Genomic DNA, 22,426 nt, shown 5'->3' with positions numbered 1-22,426 from the left:
TGATTATCCAAAAAATAATTTAAAAATGTGTATTTTTAGTTTATTGAATGATTTTTTAGAGACCTTTTTCTCTTTTTTGATATTTTCTGGTATATTTTGCAATTTTTAAGAATCTTATTATATTTTTGGATTTTTATTTGGTTTTTTCATGTGTCTTATAATTTTATGTGTGAATTTTTAAATTTTTAAATTTTTAATGATTTATTGATTTTTATTCTATTTTAATATGTAATTTTTTAAATGATTTTTTGACTTTTTTTAAAAAAATATATACATTTTAAATATTTTTGTTTGTCAGTCTCGAGAAAAATATATTTTTTAATTGGCAAGAAAAAGACATGTACCCAGATTGTGTGCGTTGGGCATGAAGAGCAGCTCCATGGCACAAACAAGGCTATACGTGTGTCCTCATGCATGAACAATAGCTAAAAAGCCATGCATACATGCAAGTACCAGAACCTGCACGTAAACGACAATGAAGAAAATCCACACGACCAGCTTTGTGTGAATGTGGGGGCAATGACACGAGAGACCTCGCATGCATGAACTTGAAAGTCCCACAAATATCCTGGCACGTGCACAGGGGCTACGAGGGTGGGGTTGGTGGCACACGCAATGCTGCATGTTTGGACTGAGAATGAGCACTAACAAGGGACTGATTGTGGTTGGAGGTTGTGATGGGGGGGGGGGGGGGGGGGCGCAAGGGGGGATTCCCATGGGGAAGGGGGGAGACGAGGCCAATGAAAGAGTTTCATCGGGGGGAGGTTTGCAAAGAGAGGTTAGGGAGGGGAGGTTAGGTTGGAGGTATGGTAGTGGATGAAAGAGGGCAGTGATGAGGTATCAGGGGTGGGGAGCGAAGGGTGAGGGAAGAAGATGAGGATGAGGATGAGGAGGAAACAAAGAGGAGGACAATGATGGCACTGTGGAGGCCAGGGTAGAAGAAACAGGCAGCGATGTGGGTTGCGATTAATGAGCAGCGTAGAATGAGAGAATGAGGAGGCTGGTGTTGCAAGAGGAGGCACGATCCAACATCGAGATGGATGCTAGGTGGGGAGAGGAGGATGGATGCCAGGTGGGCAGTGTTGTGGGAGGAGGGGCATTGGAACACCGAGATGAATGCCATGTGGGTGGAGGAGGAGCGGGAGGGGTGCTAAACGGGGCACAAGAGGAGAGAATGAGGAGGAGGAGAGAAAGAAGGACAGAGGAGGAGAAAGGGGGACTTGGAGGTGATGGAGGGAGAGGTTGTGGGGGGAGGGGTGAAGAGAGAGAAAGAGGAAGATGGAGGGTCGGGGTGTTGGGGTGTTGGAGAGAGAGAGAGAGAGAGAGAGAGAGAGAGAGAGAGAGAGAGAGAGAGAGAGAGAGAGAGAGAGAGAGAGAGAGAGAGAGAGAGAGAGAGAGAGAGAGAGAGAGAGAGAGAGAGAGAGAGAGAGAGAGAGAGAGAGAGAGAGAGAGAGAGAGAGAGAGAGAGAGAGAGAGAGAGAGAGAGAGAAAGAGAAAGAAAGAAAAAAAGAGGAGAAGGGGTAGAAGGGAAACAACTGGAGGGAGGGAAACTTCAATATTTTTAAAACGTTTTTTAAATGAAAAAATTAACCCTTTTTGTGTGTTTTCTTAAAAAGAAAAGCTAAACCCTTCCCCTTGCACGTGGATGCATTCTGCATGAGGATGGCTTGCGACAAGGGTTAAAAAAGGTAAACGCAAGTCATCAAAAGGGCTGAGACACATTGCAGGATGTAAATCCAAATGTGCACGTGGGAACGCAAGGAAATGAATCACGTAAAAAAAATAAAAAGTTAATAACTAAAAATCTAGGAGTTGAATGATGGTCTAACAAAAAGACAAAATAGTTAGTTTGGTGGGAGGAATAGAAGCAACAATTGAAATTCTATGTCCAACATCATGAATGCACGTTCACATGGAAAATATTCAAAAAAGGGACATGCAAAAGCACTCAAAAATTAACACAAAAAGATCCCATCCATCAAAACAAAGTGTGGTAAAAATGAAAAATATCTATGTTGACGAGATGCATAGGGTTGTCTAATCAAAACATAGTTCCAACTAAAATAGAGCACATTCACATGGAACTATGGCAAAAACGCAAAAGAAATATATCCACGATACACAAAAATTAATAACAACCAATCCGTACATCGAATGATAGGATGTAAAAAAAAAAGTGTGGTGGATGGGAGGGTCAAGGCTATAAGGTTAAATCTCCGTTCCCAGGTGGAGAAGGTGCATTCACATGGATACACATCCAATTCACATAAAATCCAAATGAACTATAACTCAAAACAAAGGGCTATAAAATCCAAATGAACTATAACTCAAAACAAAGGGCTATAAAAAGGAAAAGTGTCTAATTCAAAGGGACGAATAAGAATATGACATCAGATTCAAGTTTTGATAAAGTTAGGGGCATTCACATGGGAAACCCACAAAATAAGAAAATTATAAAATAAAAAATGGAAAAATCCCAGGTATAGGGTGTGACATGATGGGTGGGTGGGGAAGGGATCCTAGTAGGATATAAAAACAAAACATAATTGATCAATCAAATGAAAAGAGTATTTGCATGGTTTTAGACAAGATGGATGGGCATTCCCACACATGTAACCTTACTAGATCATGTGATGATGAGCAACATGGCCTAAACTAAATGACAAAAAAACCCTTGCGTCCCCATTTTTAAGACATGACATATACACATATTCACAAGAGTAGGGTTAGCAACACTCAGCCCATGTAGCAATTGGCTGTTATAGACAATGGATGACTCATGTGATATTGGAGAAGACTGTAGAAGGCATCATGAGTCACCAAAAAAATTTTAACATGGCAGGGACCATATAAGCTGCACCCAGGGAGGTAGCATTGTTGATGAAGACCACTGTGTTGCCATGGACAAAGAATGAAGTACTAAACTCATGGGTCACTTGGGGTGAATATGTTAGATTAGTCACTCGCCCCAAATGCTCGCATACCTCAACAAGAAATGAAGAGAACCCACACCTTACACTCAATTTAGAATTTGACAAGATGGAGAGGTTGAGAGGGGAAGTATGCTAAAGTGTACAATTAACGATGCATTAGTGTGTCCCAAACTTGCTAGTACAGGTGAGAAGAAAGGCCACGGAGCCTTGTAGCACAAGTACAGAACAGAGTGATGCATCTTGGTGTCGTTGCAAAATGCTCATCTTATGTGTGCAAAAGGAAATGAGAATGTATTTGATCATTAGTTGTTGTAACATCCCTCTAGCCTCGTCTCTCAATTTATTGAAAATAAAGCTAGTCACACTCTGCTCCCCCCCCTCTATCTTACACCCTATTGATAGATACAAGAGAGCAACGTGATTCGTGAAACCCATTGATGTAATCCTCACCGACACATGTGTGAAGGTTATATGCATTCTGTGTAGTTGATGTATAGCAGTGCATCTCACCCTGTGTCAATATACGGTGTGAGAAGGAAGGCCAAAGAGCCTTATAGTGCCATGCACAAAAAGGATCATGCTTTGTGTATTGAGATCATATGTTGTGCGAGAAGGAAGGCTAGGGAGCCTTATAAAGCCATGCACTAAAAGGATCATGCATTGTGTATTGTGCAATACTCCATTTTGCATAGCTCATCTCTTATTAAAATTAAAGGAAAAGGACTAGTCACACACTCCACCCTCTATCTCATGCTCTGTTGATAAATACAGAGTGTAGCCCATGCTCACATCCCCATCATGTTAGGATATAAGCTCACATCACTCAAGGCTATCAAGAATGAAGATAAACTTTGACTTATTGATGATGTCAAACAATGTTTGATGATGCAAAGATGTACCCAAGGAGGTAGCCCATACATTAAGAAAAGGGTTGGCATATAATCGTGCATCTATTGTAGGAGTTAGATAGTTTAGGGAATCATAAGACACAATGCACTAAGGGAGGTGGCTTTGGAACTGTACCTTAGAAAGAGCAACAATTGATCTAGGGACTGAAGTGTGTCACCACCTTTTCCATAGCCAGCTTCCCACCCAACGGTGTTTGCAACCCTTTGTTGGAGAGAGACTTGTTATGACAAGGATTTTCTTCCCTTTCTCCCATAACAGTTTTTTTAATTTTTTTTTCAATTTTTTTTCAATTTTTTTATTTTTTTCTACCTACTTCTGAGAGTGTCACCAACTTTTCTCGAAAAATGAATCGGTATAATAGGGACCGAAGTCATTTTCTTCCATAGCCAATATGTTTTATTTTTCCCCCTTTTTTTGGTTTTAATATAGCATCAACACTATGAGTCAATGCCATCCTCACCACATCTGAAAGACTGAAGGAGAAATCAAAGTAGTGGTAGGTGTTGGAGACAAAGGGATAGCAAAACTCATTTGCCTTTGAGACTGAGAGTACTAGCTAGCAGCAAACAGTAGCATTAGAATGAGTAAAAAGTAGAACCCAACAATTTGAGATCTTCACTTTGCCTTGCTTTCGGTGCCTCTATAGACACTATCCAAGAGAAAGAGTGAATGAATGGGAGAGCTTCTTACTCGTTGCTTGCTTGCTGAAATCCTTGCTTTTTCTCCTTTACTTTAGCCTTCAAAACCAACCCTCTTCATGGCGCCACTCGAATACCATGTCAAGAATTATATGGTGGGGAGACTTGCTTAAGCTACTGTGCCAAACACATAGTGTACACACAAGAGGAAGCTCACTCAAGAACACAAGAAGAGAGATGGAGGCCAGAACATTTTCTTGCTGGTTTTTTTCTTCTTCTTCCACACACAATACAATGTACACAAAGTATAGATAAGATACAACATAAAGGAAAGTGGCCTACTAAGTCAAACCGTGCATAACTGACTATACTAATCGACTTGGTACTATATCTATGCCAGCTATAGATAGGTGTAAATAACTTAATATAATAAGTGACAAGTCAATGGCCATGTGAGGATCATAATGACCATCAACGTGCTAAGTGTAGATATGCGGACCCATCTAACCAGGCGGTCCATCATCAATGTCCACACGTGTTGAGATTACCATCTCAACATATTGAATGCTTCATTGCCTATGTATACTATAAATAATGCTATTGAAATATCTATGACATGTTCTACAATCTTTGCAAGCAAGACGTGTTCAAATTTTAAGACATCATTATAGCAATCTTAATATATTTTCCAAAACCTACCATCATTTGACAAGCACCAAAGATCTTATTAGACATGTTTTACAATCTCTATAGGGAACATCTAATCAAATTTCAAGAAATCACCATCACAATGTTGATTTATTTGAAGGAAGGTAGCAATAATATGAACAGGTATAGCTGAACTGTGCATGACTCAACCCTCAACAATAAGTGTGCATGCCTAAATGCCACAATTTAACATCCTAAAAATGTTTGGATACAATTATCAATCCACATAACATTGAGGTCAATTTGAAATACTAGTATATTGGTACTAGTTTTTTCCATAGCATGCTTAGCTATGAAGAATAAGGCACAGAAGCAATACTACAATATTGAGACCTTGATCCATCATTGGTTTTGTTACATTGACAATTGGGGGAATTACTCAATCAAAAAGGTATTGTTACTTTTAAGACACAATTTACATGATGATACATTTGGTTATGTAGACCAATCACGGGCATAACATGATAAGGTGTTATTTCAATGAACAAGGCAATGTTAGTATCTTCTCCATCTAACAATGTGTTCATTCAATAGAAAACGCGATCATTTCTCCTACTAAAATTATCATCACTTTCTACTAAGTCAAGCAAATCTAAGAACATGTCAATTCAAGAAAGAAGACAGGATCCAAATTGCAAGCAATAGTTAGAGCAACCAGAAGAAAAATTTAACACCAAAGTGTCAACAAACGCAAACAATTTTGCAATCCACATAAATGGGACATTGAAGTGTAGCACAAAATTTGAATCATTATTGTTATTCCCTAATAGAGGATTCCAAACTGGTATAGTAATGGAAGAGAAAACCCAAAATGAGCTAAAGCATCAAACACAAACCCAAATGATGCAGAATGACCTAACAAGCAAGAATAATGCATAGCAATTTTTCATTAATAAGAACAAAGAAAAAAGAAAAGACTAGAATACTGACCTTCTAATTGCGAAAGTAGCAACTACCTCTTGAAAATGCTAAGTCGAGATCTTTTAAAAAGAGAGAGTGTGTATGTGAAAATCCTTCATTGATATATTAAACAAAGAATAGGCCAGAATACTAACCTTCTGCTTGTGAAAGCAGGAGTAGTCGCGTCTCGAAAATGCTAACTCGAGATCTTCTTGAAAGAGCAAGTGTGTGAAAATCCTTCTTGTTCTTTTGTCACCTTCTAAAGGAGAAGAGACAGAGACGAAGAGTGAAAATTGTGGCCTGATAGAAGACCTTAATAATGACTCACTTTCCACTCTTGGAAAACATCACAAAGAGACAGTTGTGAAAAGTATATCTTTAGCATGACACAAATAAATATAATCTCATTCAAACTATTCAAAGCACAAAATGCCAAACATCCTCTTGTTATTAAGTGACCAAAAAACATGTTCTCTATCAACCAATCAAAATTGCATTGTTTTTTAAAATCATTTTCTTAGAAGATATTGTTTAAATCCAAAGAGAATTGAATTTTGCATCCAGGCGAGGGGTGGCAAAACTTATGAAGATATATAGATGGAAGAGGTTTCAAAATTAGGAACCTTACCATCTAAAATATCAAAACCCTTCTCATTCTCGTTCCTATAATTTAAGGATGGAATTACCGAAAACCATAGTCCTTCTCTAAAGGGGAGCACCAATACTAGAAATGCTTAGTTAAAATATCAAAATTTGTCTCGTTGATCGAACATTCATTCTAGCCAATGACTTATGGGCAGGTCAAAGTAGGGACATCTAGGCATAGCTGCTACATTGGATGTAAGCGGAGCCAGTTGGTCTTTCATGACCGACTCTTGGAACTGGTCATCAGCGCTTGTGTGCTATATATATTATTTATTCATCTGCATTCGGGCTGACCGTGACAGACAGAGAGACAGAGACAGAGACAGAGAGAGAGAGCATCCCCATCCGCTTCGAATTTTTAAGATCATCGCCATCGACCATGGACAGAAGAGAGAATGAGAACGAGCGCGGGTGTCGCAAGTTAGCCACCACCCTGGTCTCATCAGTCCTAATAACAGCTGTGATATTGGGGCTTTACCTGCACAAAGGAATCCCGCGGGGGCAGCCACAGGTCGCCTGGGCCATCCAGGGCGTCACCGTCAACGCCTTCCACCTCGATCGCACGAACGACAACTCTAATTCCAGTGCGCGGACGACGAGTACGTCGACATCTGGCGATGGCCGTACAGAACTCCTGAGCGGCAGCTACTCGCTGACGTCGGACCTTGCGTTTGAGATGGAGGCGCGCATTAACAACCCCACGTCGGGCCTCTTCCGGACGGGCCGATCAGCGAGCGTCCAGCTAGTTAACGCGACGGCGTCGCACGGGGGCGTGCTCATTGCCGTCATGCAGCTCGACAGTAGGTCGTCGTCTCCGTCGCCAGCTGCCAGTGCAAATGCTGCCACCAGCGGCGTGCAGCAGCAGCGGCAGCAGCAAACGACGCCCATTACTGATCTGCGCCTGACGGGTAACGCCGTCTCCCTTCCCAGCGACATCGGCACGGAGCTCATGAGTACCATTAGCGGCGGCTCTATGTGGGTCGCTGTTACCATCGCCTCCAACCTTCAGGTTGATTCCGTGACTCGCAAGCTCTTCCATCATCGAACGTCTACTGACAGCATGATGACCACGAGCTTATACGCTTGCTACCTCAACCTCAGCCCCAGCCCCCTTGTAATCGGACAGCAGCAGCATGCTGATAATTCCACCTCCTCCGCCAGCAATGTAATTCATCCTCGCATCGTTGACAGGCGTTGCGGTTACAGCTAGCTTGCCTGCCTAAATATTATTGTTATTCATTGCCATCTTTGCAGTCGAAAACAAGGATCTGCATGGTGTGCGATACAGTACTTCAACGCAATTTTTTGTTGTGATCACATATGAATTGTCACCATATCCTCTTATTTGTTGTGATCACACATGAATTGCCACCAGATCCAGTTGTACTTGAATTACATTTATAAAGCCAGCGCTTCTTAAGGGTTTTGTAGAATGCGCATTGTGCAGGCCGCCCTAGGAATCTTAATTAATTCGACTCTGGCATAGTTCTGTCAATCACATGCATGCTCTTAACCGAGCTGAAATTGGACATACTCGAGTGCTCCCTAGCTAATTCACTACAACAAGTAGCAGTTATAGACGCGCTTGGTACACGCGCATAGTCGGGCACGTTTAATTGTGCGTATATAAGCGCGTCTATAAGCGTGTGTATATAGACACAATTCGTGCTCTATATACACGCGCTTATAGACGCGCTTTCAGATGCGCGCATAGACGCGCACTAAAATTTTTTAAAAAATTGAAAAATATTGATGGTGTGTCGTTCCTTTCAAAGTAGTCCCGTCTTGCGTTTCTTTTGGGTTTTTTTTTGATAGGCGCACAACACAAAGAGAGCAGAAAGGAAGAGGCAAAGAAGAAAGGGTAAAGAGAGGAGGAAGCAAGAGACAAAGAGAAAGGAGAGGGAGGAGAAGAAGGAGTTTATAGCCCTGTCACCGCCCATCACAACACCGATTCAAGGTGAGTCCTTCTTCTTGTCTCTCTCTCTCTCTCTCTCTTTCTCTCTCTATCTTTGCTTTGAGTTGTATTTTGCTACCTTTTTAGCTTTTAGTATGTTTGTTGCGACGAGGAGAACAGCCAAAGAGCAAGGAGATGGAGGAGAAGAAGGAGTTTGTAGTTGTGCTGCTGCCCATCACAACAAATATTCAAGGTGAGTCCTTCTCTTCTCTCTCTCTCCCTCTCTCTCTCTCTCTCTCTCTCTCTCTCTCTTTCTCTCTCTACTCTAAGTTGTATTTTGGTTCCTTCTTAGCTTTGGGTATGTTAGTTGTTGCTTGCTTTTCCTAGTTTTATTTTGTGCTTCACTGCTAATTCGCGTCTACAAGCGCGTCTGATATACAGAGTAGACGCGCTCATAGACGCGCAAGTGTTGAAGATCCATGAAGCCTCCTAGGTTTTTTTGAGTTTTATGGAGTTGGTGCGTGTAAGAGCGCGTCTGATCCACAGAGTAGACGCACCTGTAGACGCGCTCGCGTTAAACAACCACACCTCCTTTGAGGTTTTTTTGAATTTTGTGGACCTGGCGCGTGTAGGGGCGCATCTAGCATGCATGTACACGCGCTGATAGATGCACAACTTTGTTGTGCAAAATATGCAGAGAGAGAGAGAGAGAGAGAGAGAGAGAGAGAGAGAGAGAGAGAGAGAGAGAGAGAGAGAGAGAGAGAGAGAGAGAGAGAGAGAGAGAGAGAGAGAGAGAGAGAACATATAGAGAGACAAACAGATAGACATGTAGATAGAAATACTCACTACAATGCAATGGCACCTTAAGTGTAACGGATCCTAGCTTATAAAATCACTTTTTTTTTACTGTATTAGCTACCTTGTAAAATTACTTATCTCTCACACTGGTACTACACGATCTTTGCAATGGACTTTTACGAGAAGGGGCTCATCATAGATAAGGTATGTTTTGTTATTGCATGAGAAGTATGGCTAATATTCTTGAGTAATATTCTTGTGTTTTTCCCAAACACACAAAACTTGATGGGGGGAAAAAAGCCAGAGACACACATGCTCTCTGATTTTTTTTTCATACACTGTTTTGCGCGTCTATATTTGCATCTAATTTGTAGGTGAAATCGCATCTATGTGCGCGTGTATATGCGCATCTATATGTGAGTGTATATGCGCATCTATAAGTGCGTCTATATGAGCATCTATATTCGGGTGTATATGCGTGTCTATATGCGCTTGTAGACCCGAAATTTTAGACGCGCTAGTAGACGGCGCAGTAATAAACGCGCCCCACATTTTTAAACACAATTCAAATTTTGCATCTACAAGCGCATCTATGGAGCCTTTTTGTTGTAGTGATTCTTCTTCGTATGAGGGATGATTAAGGATTCTAAAGTACTTAGATACAACATAACTTATATTTGATCGGCCCAAATTACTTAAGGGCTTTTTTATTTGATGTAGGCAACATAGAACGCCCTCTGATCGTCATGAACCAAATTCGAAATTTGCTTTATACGAAAGAGATATGAAACCACTATTATAGCTTTTGTAAGCTTGCTGAATGTATCTTTTAATTTAGGAATAAGGAAATTTATTGAATACGACTGTGTTAATTCTTGTTCAGCCCTTTTTTTTCGAGAATACATTAAGTTCTAGGTAAAGTAAAGTAAAGAGGTGCACAAACTCTTTATATGCTAGCCATGCAGTCAGAGACTTGTGAGCATGTCTAAACAACCTTTCACAGTGAAATTTACCTATATAAAGGCCACAATGAGAGCTAGATGGCCTTTCCATCTTACACTCCTTAAGATGGAATGATTTGCATCGGTGCTAAATTAGTATTGCTTAGTCCTCATTCTCATGCTAAAAGTCTATGATAATCCATTTGGCTACTAACTTCTTGGCTAATTCCAATAGATTAGGAAGCTCTAGGCCCCCGTCCTTTTTATCATGCTAGAAGCCCTCCAAAGCAAGTCTTAAAATTTTCTCACCAGTCCCTCTAGACTTTTTAGACTTGCCTAGGAGGGCTTCTAGCATGATAAAAAGTATATGATAGACAGGATGAGAATATGCTTAAGAAACACAACCCTACGTACAAATGAACATTGAATATCTTTGAGATATTCGAGCTTCTTCTTAACATGGTTAATGACCCATTCCCATCATTTCTTGAGAGAGACTCTCAATCCCATAAGAATCCCTAAAAGCCTGAACACTTTACCTTCTTCAATTTCTTAAGAGCCTTCGTCTAATAACCACTAAGGGGTGGTTTGATCAAGGTTTTAATCCCTATTTTAGCAAGGTTGACCACAGACCTTAAAGTCAGGCAAAAGTTTTGTATGCAACCCCAAGGGATTTGATGCAGAGATAGGATCATTGTTCACTATTCCATTTATGTCATTTGCAAATAGGTTGAGGACCATGTCCATATTGTTAGGAAGTATGATGTCTCTTAGTCTTCCTTCTCTTATCTCCTCCTCAACCAACTAGCCCAAGGCATCAAAGGCAATAGCAAAGAGTAGAAGGTTTAGGGGACACCCTTATCTAATCAATCTATAGAGAGAAAAGGATGCTAAGACTTTCCCATTAATTGCTACTTTGGCACTTGCATTCCCCAATAAGGTACTGACATACCTTATGAATCTTTTTCCCAGGCCCACGTCTTGAAGGGACTCATTAGGGGAGTTTTGAGGTCTCGAAAATGCCCTGTAAGAGATCCTGGAGAGAGAAAAAAATTAAGAAATAAAATCATTTTATAGAATTTTTAAAAGGTTTATATTTTGGTAAGTTAAAATATCAAAATTAGTTAATAAGTCGTTGTCGTGATATTCTCGTGGTCACATCAAACCTAGAAATCTAGGTCGCCATAAAGTTGGCAAGGTTGTCATAATGAAGATCTTACCTCTCCTCATTTTAGTGAAAAGTAATATTCAATTTGAATTTTGGTGGATACTCAATTGCCTCCCTCCATCGTTTCTCTCTTCTTTTTTTCTCCTCCTTAGTAGTCTCTTCTTTGTTTTCGTTCTTGCTTCTAATCATATCCTTAGCTATGGATCAATCATCCAATGATCTCTATAACTCAGCTACGGATCAATCATCCAATGATCTCTGTAGCTCTCATAAAAGACCTCTCTATCATCTTCATATTGAGTTGGATAGTGAGTATGAACCAATAAGAAAGAGAACAAAATCTATCACGGTTACAGAGTCTATGAAACATATACTGAGGTTTGAAGGAAAGAAGAATATTGATATTTGGTTAGATGGAAAGCTATATCCCAAAGATCCTAGCAGAAATAGCACTCCTCCTTTCTATAATAGCTCATCATTAATGAGGTTTATTGGTGATGGCTACAATGGATTTTTAGGTTATACACTTAATCTTGTTGCAGAAAAGGATATCCTTGGACTAGAGAATCATCTTTTGATGAAACACAATATAGAGTTGTTGCAGAAGCTAGAGGATTGTCAACAAAAAATTCATTCATTGGAAAAGCATATCAAAGCTTATCAACGAAAGCAAACTTTATTAGGCCTTCGAAATCAACAAAGAGCTCTTAAAAATATTAAGAATCTCAAACAAGGAGGAGGAGGCTGTGGTAAAAGAATCCAAGCAGCAAGGTATATTTTTTTTCACTTAAAAAATCTTAAATATGGCTTTATTTAAATTACTTGCATTGATTTGTGATGTTAATTTTGCTTAGATCTCTTCTACAACCAAATGCAAGTGAAAGAGACTCTTTAAAAGCAGCTCAGTTTTATTATCATCTTCTTCCTTCAGTAGTTTTAAAGGATATTTTGGAGAAGAACAAATTTAAAAAGGCAAAGAAACAATGCTTGGAGTCATTTGTAAAGGATCATTCTTTGGATTCTGAGTTAGTACAGAAGACATTGGATAGTATTGGTATCAGTTGAGATGCTTATATGCAACTTTTCCAGCTTTTATAATCAAATATGAAGCAAGGACAGGCACACAATTGCATACTTCCGAAGCCATTTGTGGTTAGGACTATCAGACAGAGAGTTAATAACAAAGTGATGGGGATTCTAGGTGAGCCTTTTCATATCAAGGCTAGCTTCAAGGGCAAGAAAAAGGAGGTTACATTCAATGAATTTAACAATATTTTCCTTGACTTGCCCACCCTACAATGCTTAATGATCAAATTTTATGACTTGTCAGTAAGCAGAGGCACAGGGATGGCTAGATTTGTGATTAAACTTGATGAAAGTGAGATTCTGAAATGTAAAAAATTGGAGAGAATCTCTATCACCTTGATGAATAGAGCACTTTCGTCAGGTCATTGCAATCACTCAACATCATTTAGTGTTCAATCTGAATATAACATCTGGTGGCTAGGAGCATTTGAGGTAGATACTGAGAATTTTGGTATATTATATTGGGTTTTTCATCAAACATCAATACCTAATGTTATTCAAAGGCAACAAGCAGGAGAAGAGCTATTTGTCGAAGGATTTGGGAACTACAGGATTGAGTGGCACATAGCTTGTGACCTAAAGACACTCAAATGTATGTATAATGTATCAAAGGGAGCCAACTCGAGATCTCCTTGCTTATACTGCATGTCACCAGCTGCAGAGTTAAACTCAAGCAATTGGAATAGAGCTCCCTCTAGGCACAATAAGGATCCACAGTTTAAACCAGTCTTGGACATTCCTTTAGCGAATGCCCATATTTGTACACTTCATACACTTTGCATGATAATTGAAAAGCTTGTTCATCTCTATATAGGATTTGCATGGAAGCTGAAGCCATTATCAACTAGAACAAATGCTATAACAAAGGTTGAAAAAGTTCTCTCTGCAATTGGTTTGCATGGTGGCAACGTTGTTATTGAACCAAATCTTCAGAAGTCTAAGGATGGTAATTGTGTCCCAAAAAAACCATCTATTGGTGGAGTGAAGGCTAGAAGGTTTCTAGGCTTTCATGGGAGACTTGGCAAGATAAACTCGAGAAATGGTGGCTCAACTATTAAATTTAATCAGTGGAAATCCCTACATAATGCAGTTAAGGATCATACTGATAATGGACAAGCTCAGAATAGAAAAGCTAAAGTTTGGGAAACACTAGACAAAGTGTTTTTTAATTGTGATAAGACTGAATGGAATGATGATGATCTCAAAGACTTTAAAAACCAATTGAACCTTTTCAAAAAGGCGATGACAGAAGCTTGGGGTGATCAACACTTTACTTACTATATGGTAAGAAGTTTGTATATGTTTGTTTCTTCATTGTCGAACTCATATAATGTTTTTTAATAACTTTCTTTATTTGTCGATTATGCAGCATATTCTATACAATCATACTCCATAATTTATTAAACAATATGGATCTCTATCTATCTGGTCAACCCAAGGTATGAAAAAATCACATTATCAAGCAAGAACAAAATATTTCAGACACACAAGACATGGAGGTGGAAGACACAAAGCCAACAGTTTATTAGAGGTCTTTCAATGGTTCTATCGACAAATCTGGTATAAATTCAAGCTTAAAGATACAACCACATCAAGCAATACACCATCTTTAGCAAGGACTATACAAATTGTTACCCAAAGAAGAAAAGATAGATATTTAAATTCTTGCGCAAAGCAAAGATTTACAGAATGGTTACAAACCAAACAAAGAGTTGGGAAAATATAGGTTTCAAGAAACCCTTAATCTTTGGCATCTTCTAGTCTGATTGTGTTGCAGAAGAGTCCTTAGTTTCAGGCACCTCGACAGGGCCTCCAGAGAAGTCCTTAGTTTCAAGCACCTCAACAAGGCCTTTAGAGGAGTCCTTGGTTTCAGGTAGCTTGACAGGGCCTCTAGAGGAATCTTTTCTTTCATCCCACTCAATAAGACCTCTGTATTTCAAAAACTCCTGTTTCTGATAGCCTGGAAGAAGCTTCAAATTGTTACTATCTCCTACATAAGAGAGCAAATAGGAGCCAAGAACTCCAAAATATCCAGCTCTAGATCCACTGTATCCAGGCATGAAGCCAAAAAACTCTTATGGCTTCTTCCTTCTCCACTAAAATGATCTTGTCCAAACCTTTGCTGAAAGCTTGAGATCCAATTACCTTTGAGATAGCTCTCAAAGCCATCATTGGTAGACTTGGAGAGCTTGACAATCTACTATGATATATTATAATTGTTTGATTATTTAAGTTTCCAATATAATGGCCAAGGCTTTGATTTTTTCCAAGCTTCATTGGCCTAGAGCCCTTGGCCCTTCCAAGAAAGTTGTCCAGATCTTCAATCTCAATATACACAACAAACCACAACAGTATAAGATATAAGATATTTATCTATAATGCATAATAAAGTCTAACATAAACTCAATGGGTAACTTCGAATTATATTTCATATCTTAGGGTGTTCGTCTTCTTCAAGAAGACTATCATCATAAAGATTTATTGAACTCTTGGCCTTCTCATCTGATGGAGACTTCAATCTCTCTTCATACCCTACATCATCAATATGAAGTTTCTTCTGGACCTGCAAGAACTCTTCTTCTGTAGGTAGCCCCCCCTTTGTGTATTCTACGATCTAATTAATACATGTATGTAAGGCTATAGAGTTGTCTTGGAAATTCTCTCCCTCAACATCAAGACTTGCTAATGGTTCTTGTTCATAACCTATAAAATTCATGTCATTTTTGCCCCAACCTGCAAGGATTGCTAAGCAATAATCTTCTCTAAGATCAAAAAGATGTTGAATATCATTTAGCAACACATATCTCTTCTTGTTGATAAGATAAGTGGGAAATGTTGGAACACATGCAAGAGGACCTTCTTCATCAACCTGTGCACTTGGCTCGATCTCCTTTTCTTCCACCATTGTGATATTGTCACTCTTGAACAAACCTACATCAAAACCTTGGATAAGTTGATTCTCAATATCTTCTTGGAACATATCCTCCTTCTCTTCGACCTCCTTATCCGTACTTGCAATATCCTCTAGCTTTCCCTGTTGGTCTATATCTGGAGAAGAATTTTCCATGTACTGAAGATACACAATAAATCCAATGTCCTTGTGGATCAGAATGCATTGGTGTTGATACCTGTGGAAAGGGCAACATGTTTCTCTCTTTCTGAATTCCTCATCAATGAGGTTGAACCTGACTAGCAAAGTTGACCTGGATGTACTGGTGGCTCCCATGACATCACTATAATGAACAAATCCATTGACTTCTAAACCTTGCACATGTCTATCATAAAAATATATTTACTCCTTAAGTTTATTGTCAAGATCCTTCAATAACTCCTTCAAATCAAAAGGAACATTGAAAATTTCCCTGATATAGCTAAACTTGGAAGAATTTCCAGTTGTGTGTAAGAAATCAAAGAGCCTATCATTAGAAGTCTCCACTAGCTCCTCCTCATCCATTCCTTCCAGAGATAGCTTTCTCTTTGTCATCTTGACCAACAAAATATGTATCCCTGAAAACAAAGCAGAATGGCAACAATGTCCAATAAAACAAGATGGAACCATGGAAAGAGGTCCCAAAATTGCATTTTTCAAGACAAAAAATAAAAAAATGAGAAATTTTTTTAATTGACCGGTGAAATGCGAAAACAAGGTGTTCAAGGCAAATGCCGGTGAAGAAATCGCGTTTCACCGGACACTACTTGAAGACGAAAGTTATTTGAATATCTCACCTGTGAAACACGATAGTTAGCAAAATATCACTAACCAGAGGCATTATTTCACGTTTCACCGGTCAAAAGATGCAAAACAAGAAGTGAAACATGAACTATGAATTAATTCTATTAAAATACAAAAATTTATGATAAGATCCTTTCTGGAAGCACTACGCTCCTTTTAAAAGATAAAAATCACATAATATCTGTAATTTTTCAAGTGTTATAAAAAATTCTTTCTATATTAATCAAATTGATTTTGTTCAAATACTTATAATAACAGAATTTTGTTACCTATCAGAAGTTGTTGAACTGCTCTTCAAACGGGAAGAAAAGACCTTGAAGGGAAGTCGAAACAAAATTTCGGGAGAAAGGAAGACAATATCGGAGAGAATGGCTTCGAAAAGCTTTTATATTTATCGTCAAACGTGTATTGATAGTTCCAACAAAAAATTTTGCGTAATGATGAAAAATAAACGCGTTCGCTAATTTAGATGAAATTTCCAATATTTTTGCACGCACGAAATACCTCAGAATACGTGCACATGTGTCTCACTTAACACACCGTAACAAATTTCTCAGAAGACGTGCACACTCCCTTTTTTCGAGAATACATCGCACGTGTTTTACTTAACACTTCGCCAAGTAATGCATGTACCATCAAAATCCCCCAATAAAGGGAAGCAACTGCTAAATTCGTTTCATATTTTTATGGTCATGGAGCACATTTTCGTGGTCATGCAATAGGGCCTTCGAGCACATTTTCGTAGTGATGCTGTGGTTGTGAAGAATGTATTCATGTTTCACCAACCCATTGACAAAATTCGTTCTAAACAGATTTTTCCCAGTAAAGCGTGAAAGAAGGTATGGTTTTCTGCATCCTCCTTCTCTTCTGCATCCTCCTTCTCTATGCCCAGGCATCCATTCATTGCATTTTTTTGATATTTTTCCTTAAATTTTTCTATTATTATGAGCTTATGAGCACTATAAACGAATTCTTTCCATAGTGTGAGCATTCCTTAATGTTGTGGAGATTTAAGGCAATCCTTCAAACTTTTTCCTTAACTCTGTGGATATTTTAGGTAATTTTAATGGCATTCCTTAGATCAAAGCTTTGTTTTTCTTCCTTTTGTTGATTACTTTGCTATTTATGAGTTGTCCGGTGAAACGCGAAAACAACATGCTGCAAGGAGGCCTCTTGTCTGAAACTCACGTTTCACTGGACACACTGGAAAGAATTCGGTGAAACGCGAAAACAAAATGCTACAGGAGGCCTCTTGTCTGAAACTCGCGTTTCACTGGATACACTGGACAAGAATCCGAGGAGGCGCCTTGTCTAAAACTCGCATTTCACTGGACACAGTGGACAAGAAGTCCGCTGAAACGTGAAAACAACATGCTGCATGGAGGCCTCTTGTTTGAAACTCGCGTTTCACTGGACACACTGGACAGGAAGTAACATCTTTTTTTTTTGTAGATGGCTAGGACTAGATTAACAGCAAGGAAGGGGAAGATTGATCCTAGGGGTTTAACATCAAAGATTCATGAATCTTCAAAGCCTCAGACCCTACGGGAGATTAGGAAGGCAATAAAGGCTCTTGACAATGCAATTCCAAAGTTCTCTTTTCAGAGGCTTGTCAGGGAGATTTGTGACAAATATAGTTTGGATAGTTTTAGATGGACAAGAACAACCCTTAATTGTATACAGGAAGCCACAGAGGATTTTTTAAGTTTTTTCAAGATGCATATATTTGTGTTGCTCATGCTCATAGGCTCACACTCATGGACAAGGACATGGTAATTCTTAGGAGGCTAAGATATAGATTTTCAAAGGTCCTTGAGCCAATTCCCCTCACTGATGAGAAGACATTTAATATCCTTAATGTGCCCCCAACTAGGAGAAAGAAAGATGATTATAGTCTCAAGGTTGAGGATATCACCCATGAGAGGGATACAAGGCAACATGAAAAAGAGGAGAAAGCTAAAGAGGAGCAGGCAGATAAATGGAGAGAGTATAGGAGGCAAACGACTGAAGAAACGGAAGCAGAGCAACTAGAGTCCTTTGAAAATGAGATGTTGACCATTCTTGAAGCAGCTAATCCAAAAGGATTCAGTGTGTTTTGTTTCTTACCTGGTGACTTAGGCAAAAGAACTGAGATTATCTCCTTTGATGCTGAATGTGTTCAAATTCTTAAGGATAAAAGAAGAGAAATAAATGACAGTATTATTCTTGTTGGCCTAAGGTATATCCACCCATAATTACTTCTACTTTTTGATATTTTTTTTAAAATAAGATTTTTCTTGTTTATACTCACTATTTCTATGCCTTTTCTAGGTGTGTAATGCATGAGTTTCCTTTGGATATGCAACAAAAAATTGAGGTTCTTGATCCATCTATCTCATTCTTTATGAGGAACGAGTTTGATACAAGTTTTGTTGAGCAGTGGTTCAATCTAATTGACTTTGATACTTGGGAGCTCCTTATAATTTCATATAATGAAAAGTAAGTGATTCAATATTCTATTAGAGTTTTTGAGATTTTATGCTACTAATTTGTTGAGATATGATTTCTTTTAGTTCTCATTGGAGCTTGATTGCAATAGACTGTGTGGATAAGCAATGTTTTTTAATCAACTCTATGAAAGGAAGCCATGGAAATGCTAAATTGTAAGTTATATTATCCAAGGGCTCCTTGATATTTCAATTCTTTTTTTTGTAAGTACTCTAAATTTCAATATATTTTATATATAGAGGTGCAAAAAGATTAATTGAAGAGCTAGAGAAAGGACCCCCTATGCCGTCTGATTTGTTTGCAACAATGCAATATAGTAAAGTTGCGGTAAGTTATTGATTAAAATAATTGAAACATAAGTTTATTCTATGAACTACCATCCGTCCTCTTCATAGTTTTACTTTATGTTGGTGGTTGTAGTGTCCTCATCAGGATGATAGCCATTGTTGTGGAGGGTGATTGAAAATGCTAGAAGAATGGTTAACTTTGTTTATCTTAATGATAATAAACATGTAAAGGTAATATGAAAGATGCTAAACTTTAAGACAGATATTAATTGCAAATAGTCCATGATGATAAAAATATAGTCTATTTTAAGAACAATAATGAACTAAAACTCTTTTTTCTATAAATGTGTGACAGTTTTCGAAGGATTGCTATGCATCTGAGCATGTTTGTACGTCACAGCGAAGCTCTTGAAGTATATAATGGTCAATTGTATACAACCAACAATAGAGATTGGTGGGGATTTGCACCATGAAGGAGATGCGGTGCCTATAACCACGGAAGGTGAAGCCACAACTTCAACACCTTTACCCACACCTTCTATACCCAAGACATCAAAGAAAGGCAAAAGGACTCCTAGAAAGGATAGTTCTCCAAAAAAGAAATACCTTTGCCATATCGCCTTGTAAGCCTTCATATATAGAAATTTGCCCTTCAGCCCTTGTATATCTCATAGAGATGGCAGATAGACATCTGCTACAAAATTTATACATATATTTTATATTGATAGTAAAGATATCTTTTCTTGAATGTCCTTGCAGTGTATATTATTTTCTCTCCTTTTCGATATCTGCAAAAAATAAATTACAAATGTTTGTTAGTTAGGAAGTGAGATCTTGATATACATCTAAGTAGATATAATTGATGTGAAAACTTGCTCGTTTCTTGTCAAGTTGGAATACAAAGGAGCATGGTAGTTCAATGTCTTCATTTTTTAAATCCATCCTCACTTGATGTAGCGTACATGATTTTCTGATATTTAAGATTGCAATAATATCCTCGTTGAACCAAATATCAAGATCCACTATAGGATCTTTGCTGAAATCATTAAGATTTTGGTCTAAAGCAACTAGACTACTACCAACAAAATGCCATTGACTATAGTAAAAGCTAAGGATAAAATTTTGAGTAGCAATCATATATTTACAAGCTATAGAGTCTTGATCTATCTTACATATAGTTTTTCCTTCTGTCCTTGTATCCCATCCTTCATCAACAAATTGTATGATATGATCATATGTTAGTCTCTTCACTGAAAGCATGGTTTTTGTTATTCTTATCTCCATATTAGAGAAGAAATCAATAAATATATTAATAGGCATTAACAAAGTAACTTTGCTTAGCCTACTTGAGATATTAGATTTTAGTGCTTTTTGGATCTTAGAATATATCTTACATCTATAGCCCTCACTAGTAGCTGGACTTGGTAAAGGCCACTCAAAGCTTGAAAAATCTGGCAAAGGAAGGAGGTTTATTGATCCCCATTGGCAATGCCGCATAGGAATAACATAAGAATGGTCATAAAAGAATATTCCATTCTCTGCAAGCTCTGTCTTCTTTCTGCCTCTATACATTTCTTCTCCAATTGAACCATGTATAACATCAATAACATCAATAATAGACTCCACTGGTTGCCATTCCTCAAGATTAGAGGGATAAACATCTACAAGACAAACAAATATTATAATGGAAAAACCTAAACCATGTTTAAGAAAGGAAAAACTTTAAGAATCAAATTCTTACAATTTGGTCTATGCATTGGAAGCTTTGAAGATCCAGGTTTCAAACACAGCTCTCTACGCATGAACACATGTTGCACTAGTACCTCTTTGATGCTATTCTTATTTGCTCCAAGCTTAAAATCTCGGATTCTGCCCTTCCAAGCAGAGATAAATGAGCTCTCATGTCTTTGCCTTTTTCCACGTTTTGCTTGTTGCATGGTGATCCAACTACCTTTGTTAATGATAGTAGGAATCCATCTTCCATCAGTTTGGAATGAGTTAAACACTGATATGGATGTGATTTGGGAGCTTGGACGCCTTGTTGAAGGTCGAATTTCTGTATCCATGGTAGAAGAGAAAGAGACATGCACAGAGAGAGAGAGAGAGAGAGAGAGAGAGAGAGAGAGAGAGAGAGAGAGAGAGAGAGAGAGAGAGAGATGCATAGAGAGAGAGAGAGAGAGAGAGGACTAGGCTACCATAATGGAGGGAAAAACAATAGAGGAATAAAAGAAAGGAGGGAAAAAACTAAGTGCCATGCTTTTCACTAATTTGAATTTCGATTATATCAGTCATTATCATTAATCTAGAAACATCATTAAATAAAAGTAACCGAGACTCTATGCCATTAATGCAAAAGATATCATAATCACGAATATAAGAGACTAAAAATAGATAATAAAAATACAAATTCGTAATATTATTATATTTATATATTTTTGTAAAATGATTTTTTAAATTTTTTTAAATAGAAGTTCCGTTATGGAGGCTTTGCTCTTATTGGTCTAGAGCACTCTCTCTCCACATCCTAAAAGGCATTTTTGAGACCTCAAAACTCCCCTAATGACAAGATAAACTAGTTCCTTATCAATGTCAATCTTAAAGAAGAGAAAATATTGATTATTTTTCTTTGCATTTTCAAAAAATTTCTATATATTAATGATAAATTTATTTTGGATTCTTCCTTTCATGAAGCCCTTTTGTTCTTTTCTTGACCAATTGTCCAAATGTAGGGTTGAGTCTCCTAGGTAAGGGTTTTGGCAAATACTTTGTAGGTTGAGGATAAGCATGTGATATGTGTCCAGTTAGAAAGGTTGCTTATGTTACCTCTTTTGTGTATCAATTTGCAATGGGACCCTAGGTAATGGGTTTAGAGAGATCCCTTTGTAGAGGGACCGAGGATGTCCCCTTTTTTGGATTAGATTTACATGATGATTCTAGCCCCAAAAGTATTTGTTTCTTTGTGTAACCAGTCTGCAAGAGATTAGGAGAACTTTAGCACTTTTGCTTAGCTATGGATAGGGATCTAATTCAAGGGTGTACTTATAAGAAACCCTAGATATCACATGTGTTCTCAATAGGTATTAGAAAAAGTGCTCTATTAATATTAAGAAACTTTTAGGTTTTTTCAAAGTGCAATAAATAACCCCATTTGGTAAGTATGATCGTATACACAAGTTGTATCCATTTAGTTATCCCCTGCAATGAACTCATGTGATATGATTACATTTTTGGAAGTGCCCCTCAAGGGATCCACCTGCTTATGAAAGAGATGCAAAGCTAGAGGAGATAAAGATACGTTG

This window comes from Lygodium microphyllum, chromosome 14, assembly GCF_053477565.2.
Source record: "Lygodium microphyllum isolate KBCC chromosome 14, Lygodium_microphyllum_v1.1.10, whole genome shotgun sequence".
Taxonomy (NCBI): Eukaryota; Viridiplantae; Streptophyta; class Polypodiopsida; order Schizaeales; family Lygodiaceae; genus Lygodium; species Lygodium microphyllum.
The sequence above is the reverse complement of the archived record's forward strand: the minus strand, read 5'-3'. Positions refer to the sequence as shown.